The following is an 8,846-nucleotide window of genomic DNA, read 5'->3' on the forward strand; positions in this document are numbered from 1 at the left end:
GCATATGGATTCGTTTCCTCCAGAGAAAGCTAAAAAAATAAAATACGTTATTTCGAAACCTGATGTCTGACTGCGAGTGAATTTTGCGTTATTATGTAATCTTTGGCAGATAGCCAAGTAAGATTAGAACTAGCTTTTAACCGATTCGTGTCCGAAAATTAAGAAATTTGCTGCGTGGCGGCAAAGATATATTGCAACGTTATTATTGTTGATAATCCTAAGGGACTTCCCTCTCCTTCGATCCTGCTACAAACCACACTGCTTTCTCATCTTTGACTGCTTAGGTATATTTTATTTATTTGGGTTCCTTGCATAAAAATAAGGGAAATGAAAGAGAAGTGCATTTCTCTGAAAATGCAGAGCGAAGGGATACCTTCGGGGAGGACTTTCCAAGGAAAACTGGCTCCTATTAACACGTTACACATGGGAAAACCACATAAACCCTCATGCAGCCAGCCCGTTCGCGGGATTCGAATCTCGGACCGAACTACCAATGCTCAGCGACTTACTGCTCGGCTGCTGGTGGACCCTTTAAATCAGCGTACACATCTTAATTTCCTTATGAAACGTTTCTGTTAATGTTTCCGTAGTTCCCGCGATCGTCTTCCATTTTACGAAAGTAAATAAATAAATAAATGCTATCAGCGTCGTCCACAAATATTTTGAAAGCACCTTATCTAGATTGCTACTGAAGATAAATTCAAAGGTATCGCCTGGAAGTTTAACAACGGTAGCAGATAAATAAGATATTCTACAGTTCTCTGTAAGAGTTGAATAAAGAAAATGCCACTGGAGAATTAAGTGTTAGTTACCGGATAAAACCAGCAAGACAAAAGCAATAAGCAGGGTGAAGAAATACATCTGAAAGACGAACAACTCTTACGTTAACCCTTTTCGGCACGCTACCATTTAAAGTCGGAGTTTTGATAAAAAAATTTAAAAAATAATAAAAAAGGGAGGCAGTCTAATTAGGCCTAGAGCAGTAAACAAGCAAAATTTTGTGAAGATAGCACTTATCGTTTTAATTCTGTGGATGTGTCTAAAGCGGGCAGACTGATTGAATAGAGCTTCGAAAAGAGTGCTGAACCGAGCATTGTTGTCAATGAACTGACCGATGAGATGCGGAGAAATAAAGAATACAGAGTCTGAGTTGTCCTAGATGATCGGTGAGCCCATTCTGGGCACACCTAGGGTTTGCCGTTTGATTTTAGGCAAGATTTCAAGGCAAAAATTTAAAACTAATATAGAATAAGGAGATTAGCATACAGCCAAAAAAATAACGTAGAAATTTCTTTTCAAACAATTCGTTTTTTACCCTAAAAAATCTAGAAGATTTCTTTGAAAAATGAGGGTCTTAAAAAACTAAACATGGCTAAAATATATGGACTGGTTTGTGTTAAGCTGCCATCTACTATAAATAAAGAAGGTTCAGAGTAACCTATATTAACCTATAAATCCTTTTTCATTCAATTTTTCTGTGCGTACAGATGGAAATTTTTAGGTGTGTCTAGACCGAACACACTGTGCTACAAAGGGTTAAAGCAAGTGACTAAAACCAAATTAATGGAATGAAAGTTTTTAAAGGCACGCTAAAAGCTAGTTTGATGCAAGATATTCGAAAGAAACTACCTCATTATAAGAAAGCTCGGACATAAATACTGTAAGCAAATTTCATTTCCCTTCCCTATATCATTTTGCAGCTTAGCTTGGAGACTAAATCTTGTAGACGGGTGGAAGGGAAAAATAAGAAAGCAAGAGTTCAACAATATTTAATACTGAAATAAAATTGCTTATGCAAAGGTTCTAAATAAATAGTATCTAATTAAAGTACTTAAATTTCGTTTCATTTTTCACATAATTGGAGATATATTCATAAAATATGTGTTTCTTTACTTTAGAATTCTGGCTTCCCATGCATACCGCGATTGTAAGGTATTTTAAAGAGAACGTACACTGCGCAGAAACAAAAGTAGGACAATTCTATAGCTTCCATTCTAAAGGGCCGACTAACGAAATCCAACTTGAGTTTTTCATGTCTCAAAAGCGCGACTTAGAATATGTATTAGATTTATACATAGCATTGTTCTAATATAGGTATTCTGACGCAAAAATCGGACTTTTTCTGAAATGACATGGCAATTTCTTTCGATTCTACGATTCAAATTATGCCAAACTGCCAAGTTTTGTAAAACTCGCACGATTACTTTTTAAAAAATTAGCTCTAAAATATTAGCTTCTCAATGTTAATTGAATTTGGTATATATTTATTAACATCTCTTTTTATTATTATCTCTCTAATACCTCTTTTTTACTAAACTTATTTGATTCTTCCTTTCATATTTCGAAATTTAGTTTCATTTCAAATAAAATTAGTCTATTTTTTATGATTTAATTTTAAAATTTGCATTTTTAAATAATTTTTATAAATTTTTCAAAAAAAATTTTGAATTATAACCTATAAAAGTTTTGCCATCATCTTAAAGTGGATGTATTTCTAAGCACAGCTGCAAAAAATTAGTTTTATTCAAAATTTCCTAAGATATACACTGGATGGACAAAAATATGGAAACACCTTGTGAAATGCATGTTTGAAAAGAAAGATTGATTTTAATGAAATATGTAGGTGGCGCTGGCGTTTTTGACTACTGACGCCACCTATACAACTTCGTAAATGTGCTAAACACTTCAGTTGTTGTCGGAGTACTGTTATGTGAGGTTGTCATTGCATTATGTCAGAGTTAACAGACTTCGAACGTGGGCAAATTGTTGGAGCACGTATGGTAGGTGCTTCCGTAAGCAAGGTAGCCGAGGTGTTTAGTGTTTCAAGAGGTACTGTATCGAAGGTTTATTCCGCATATTTGAAAAGCGGAAAAACATCGTCTGCTAAATCACAGCGCGGACGAAAGTGTGTCCTGAGTGATCGTGACAGACGATCATTAAGGGCAATTGTGACGAAAAATAAGACCACAGCTGCAAAAGTTACTGCTGAAATGAATGTTGTGTTACCGAACCCTGTGAGTACCAAAACAATTAGAAGGGAGCTTCATAAACAGGGAATTGCTGGCCGTGCTGCAATTGAGAAGCCACTCATCAGTGATGCTAATGTCCGTAACAGGAAAAGGTGGTGTTTAAGTCATAAAGCCTGGACTATAGAGCAGTGGAAGCGAGTAATATGGTCTGACGAGTCTTCTTTCACATTGTTTCCCACTTCTGGCCGAGTTTACGTCTGGAGAACGCCATCTCAAGCCTATAATACAGACTGCTTGTTGCCAAGAGTGAAACATGGCGGGGGTTCCGTTATGGTTTGGGCAGCCATATCGTGGTTCTCTGCTAGCCCCATGATAACTGTGTCAGGGCACATGACTGCCAAGACTTATGTGAACATTTTGGCCGATCAAGTTCATCCCATGGTACAAATGTTGTTCCCCGATGGTGATGGTGTCTTCCAAGACGACAAAGCCCCTGTTCACACAGCTCGCATTGTCCAGGACTGGTTTTCTGAGCACGAGGATGAGTTGTTCCATCTTCCCTGGCCACCACAGTCACCAGACCTGAATATTATCGAACCTTTGTGGTCTACATTGGAACGGAAAGTGCGTTCTCGTTATCCACCGCCAATATCGTTATCTGAACTTGCCACCGTTTTGCAGGAAGAATGGTATAATATTCCCTTGGCAAACATACAGGAACTGTATTTATCCATTCCGAGAAGACTGCAAGCTGTTTTGGATGCCAACGGGTTTCCTACACCATATTAAGCAAGGAAACATGTTTTTCTAAAGGTGTTTCCATATTTTTGTCCAACCCCTGTACGTCAATTTACATTTTGGCGGATTTTGAAATTTGGCGTATTTATTATAAGCGATGATAACGAAACTGCGGTTTATGCACTTTGTTAAAACTATTTGAAAGTTAATATAATTGTAAAGTATGAACGATGTCTTTTTTCCCGCTCGTGGACAATGAAGAAAAAGGAAAGGAAAATAGGTTACTATAAATTCAGAAGTTCGCCAAGTGAGTTATTCTTGGCGCAAACTGAAAAGAATTCGCCAAGATAAATTTTAAAATTTATCCATAAATGTCTCACCAAAAATGACAAAATTCAATAGCTACGCATAACTTGAGTCGTAGAATCGAACTATGGCAAAAAAAGCGGCATATTATTTCAGAAAAAGTTCGATTTTGTGTCAAAATGCCTATGTTAGAACAAAAGCTATATATATATAATGTATATATCCCAAGTTGCGCTTTCGGGACATGGAAAATGCAATTTGAATTTCGTTAATTGGCCCAGTAGAACGGGAGATATAGAACTGCACCATTCCCCCCCCCCGCAGTGTACAGTTTACGCCGTTTAATTTGATCACGATTATACACGACTAATTTGATAACATTAACCGAAACATTACACTAATCGACAAGGAAGTAATGCCCTTCAAAATAACAATGGATTTAATCATTTGATTTAAGTGGTTACAGAAACCCCTATACGACAATGTTAAATTGCCCATTTTCGATGTATCTTTTCTCAAAATCTGCTTTACATACACGCTTGAAATTTTTTGTGTAATTAAAGTATACCTATCTGATTATACTGAAATGAACTTTTAAAACATTTTGAATTTTACAGTAATTTACAGAATATTTTGTTAGGCTTAGTAAAATTTAGCACTTTTTCTCACTCTAAAAATAAAAACAAATTTTTTTTTTCTAAGTTTATCACAAAAGCTCATTTCAATAAATATTAGAAAACCAAATAAATAAGACATAAAAATTTTAGATACCTGTGAGCAGTAGTTCCTGAGAAAAGGTGCATCGAATATAAAAAAATCACGTTTGGAGAAAAACGCGTTTTAATGTAAAAATCCTCATTGATCAAAGCAGTCGATGACAAATTAAAACTATATTTTTTACAGTTCTAAGTTTCATAGAGATTAAAGAATGGTATTTTTAGGAAGATAAAAGTGTAGAGAATTTTAAAATGCAAAAATCCGAAATCACCATTTTTTGAAGATTCTGGGGTTCCAACACCCCTTAAAATATAACTAGAAACATATAAACACTTTCATGGCGTTTTAATTAACAGAAAAGTTATTAATAGTGCATTGTGTGTAGTCTTTATAAACTATTTGACCATGCTGTATGCCTAACACTAACACTCGGAGAACATTCCGAATTTCGGCATTCATGGAAAATGTAGAGATTTCGTCATCGTCTTCTCCAGAAAGTTTATCACATGATGTATCTTAATTCAATACAGTAAACGACTGGAAGATATCGGAAATATGATAGATATGTATGCCTCTTTCCCTTTTGTATTTTCTGTCTATTGTTAATAAATATTTTTTCTTATAACTTACAAAATAATAAGTCTATGTAGATATTTGTTGTGCTGAAGGCAATGCACCCCATTTCGTCGAAGACTGCGTATTATTGCGACATGTTACGGAACAACATGGTAGCATAAAGGAATTCTACAGCCGCAATAAAGGGTTTAGATTTGCGAAGGATTTGATGAGCTTTATAAATGACAATAAAACAATACTGGACATTTTGGTTTGATGTTTTTGGACTGTATTTCTCTTTTATTCTGCTTTTTAATCTTTTAACCAAATTTTGGTTTGTCTGTGTTGATGCGTGCGGCGTTAACCATTATTATCGGCCTGGAGGGTTGCACCACACTCGCATATTACATTACATTACATTTTCTACGGTCACTACCAACACCATAGTATAGTTTCATAGTATAGTTTAAATTAGTCGCAGCATTTGAAACATGTGTATTTTTATGGTTTGATTATTGGTAAATAATATGTACTGAATAATTATGTATTTTATGTCTATTTTAATTGGGAATTAGTTCCTGTTTTCCATTAGACGTTTTAACATCTTTGAAGAAATCGTGTATTATTGTAACCTTTTTATAAACGATTAGATACATATAATGGAATAAATAAAAGCATTTTTTAGAATATGTGCTTTATATTGTTGGAATACCAGTCAATTTGTATAGACTGGAATTGTATAACAAATCTGTAGTTTTGCACAATTTAGAAATTTAAGAATTAGTTTTCTTTCCTTTATTTTTTATCATCTGGGTGTGATGTATTTAATTCTAAGAGGAGGGATGCCTTTCGTGGAGGACTTTCTAAGGGCTTAAACTGGCTCGTATACACGTTACACATGGGGAAAACCACGAAAACACCCATGCAGCCAGCCCGTTCACGGGATTCGAACCTCGGACCGAACTACCAGTGTTCAGCGACTTTACCGCTCGGCCGCTGGTGGGTTTTTATCATCTGGGAGCCACGTTATTATTTACAAAACATTTGCTTCTGCGGATAATAGTCAAATAGTATACATATTACAATGAACTTCCCAACTGCAATTTCGCGATTGCTTTGGGGATAACTGCGACACATATGCTACACATGTGCTATGGACACATGTGCTAGCGACACATGTGCTATGGACACATATGAGGTGTGCAAACTGTTAAGACACGAAGTTACGATGCATCGAAGTGGACAAGTAGTAGTATTTACGTGAACAATGAACTTAACAAAAGGGTACTTCGAATTTATCAAACGTTAACTTAGAATCCAGTTTATATGAACAAAGAATCGTCTACACAACATCATATATTTTGGACTATGGAACTATCAACTGCCTGAACTGATGTGACTGACCTACTCTGTGGATAACTGCAACAATAATACGGACACACATCATTAGGTGTGTAACTGATAAGAATATGAAGTTATGACGGATTGAAGAAGACATAGGTTTAAAAACTTTTTAATATACAAGTTCCACTCTCCACACTATAGATCCTATCCATGACAATGCAATAATTAGTTGATTGTATATTTATTTTTCATACGGATTATTATTTAACAATTATTGTACAGATGACATTGTCAAGTTAGCATCGTAATATTAGTATTCAGTGAATGCCGCCGGTGGTGGATGGTATTCTTTTCCGTCGCATGGACATAACTCTGATTGGTGTAGAACCTTAGGTCGGAGGTCCATGCGACGGCGTTTCGGTCACTACCAACACCCGCATAGATGAGATAATGATTACCGACGCTGTCTGCCGTACTATTTATTTAGTTCTGGGAAAGCATTCGAGGGCTACCTAAGGAGATGGGTACCTTCGTGGAGGACTTTCTAAGGAAAACTGGTTCGTATACACGTTACACATGGAAAAACCACGAGAAAACCTATGTAACCAGCCTATTCGCCATCCGCTGATAGGCGACTACTGAGGGCCGCCTGAGATAACCACTGACCTGACTTTGTTGTAAAAGTCTTACAGTGTTAATAGCCATCCTGGCAGAAGGGAATATTTTCTCCGTGTTCATGTGCCGGCCCTCTCCTCTGGAACCTTACGTTCAACACAGTCCTCACCTATGCATGTCCGCCCTATGCAAAGATCATTGCCTACGCGGATGACGCGGCTATCATCATCCAAGGACGTACGCGAAATGAGTTAGAAGAAAGAGGTAAAGCCGCATGTGAAATTTTCAACACCTTATGTACCAAACTCAAACTCACACTCTCCATCGATAAATCCGCAGCACTAATTATTCCAAAGCCAGGCACCAACCCAACACGGAAACCCTGTATCAAGCTACAGTAAACCAATATCAAGATCGTTTCTGAGCTCAAATACCTCGGGATTATCTGGGATCTAGGCCTGACGTGGATCCCCCATCTTCACTACATACGCAGCAAAACAAACGCAATAGCCAGAAAAGCCAAACTTTTCCAAGGAATCAACCGGGGTCAGAATCCTCATAGCAACAAAATCCTGTACACAACCGTCATAGAACGCATCTGCTTGTATGCCGCAACAATCTGGGCAAATCCAATGCAGGGCAGAAAGCAAAAACAGCTACTCACTATCCAGCGTCCTTTCGCGCTTATGATATGCAAAGGTTTTCAAACCACTGCGACATCCGCAGCACTAACACTAGCCGGCATCCCTCCCCTTTATCACAGAGCCACGCAGGAAGCAGCGACCACCAGGATACTACAACTCAGACAAGATGCCACCTTTAATGGACACACCTTCAGCCCCACCTCCTACGAACACCTAAGGCATCACAGCAGACAACATCCAGGTGACAAAGGAAAAGGAGTCATCATCAGCATCCCAAAAGCTCCTTCTTCAAATATCACAAGCGCTCATCCTGTGACGCAGGAGTCGGCAGCGCCTTCCTTCTTACCCACCATAATGAAGACATCATAAGCTGGAAGGGCCATCTCCAACCACATAATAGCATCTTCCAAGCTGAGGCACTCGCCATCCTGAAGGCCATAGCACACGCTGCACGCTTCAACTACCGCTCACCCATAATCTGCACTGACAGCCAGTCAACACTACATGCCATAAAAAATCACAGACATACATCACCAATCATCAAAGACATTCAAAGTCCAGCAGCATCGTTCCAACCCAGCAAGACTCATATGGGTGAAGGCCCATGTGGGCCTTGCTGGCAATGAAGGTGCAGATGCCCTAGCCAACGAGGCAGCCACCAACCATGAGGCCATAGAAGTGAACCTACCAGCTCCATCCTCCTATCTCAAGTCACAGCTCACACGAGCAACCATTACAGCCTGGCAACGCGACTGGGACAGCTGCGACACGGGGCGTCGCACTCACATTTTTCTACCAAAAGTCTCAACTAGCCGACTCTGCTCCATACCTTCCCACGTACTACCACAGACATGGCATGTCCACCACAGACATCTGCATATGCGGACAAGAAGGCAACCCTAACCACTACCTGTTCGCATGCCCTCTTACCTCGGCCATGCACCTTCCAGAGCCTACC

The sequence above is a fragment of the Stegodyphus dumicola genome, chromosome 4 (assembly GCF_044657685.1).
Source record: "Stegodyphus dumicola isolate Sdum_Otavi_A_Nest chromosome 4, ASM4465768v1".
Lineage (NCBI taxonomy): Eukaryota > Metazoa > Arthropoda > Arachnida > Araneae > Eresidae > Stegodyphus > Stegodyphus dumicola.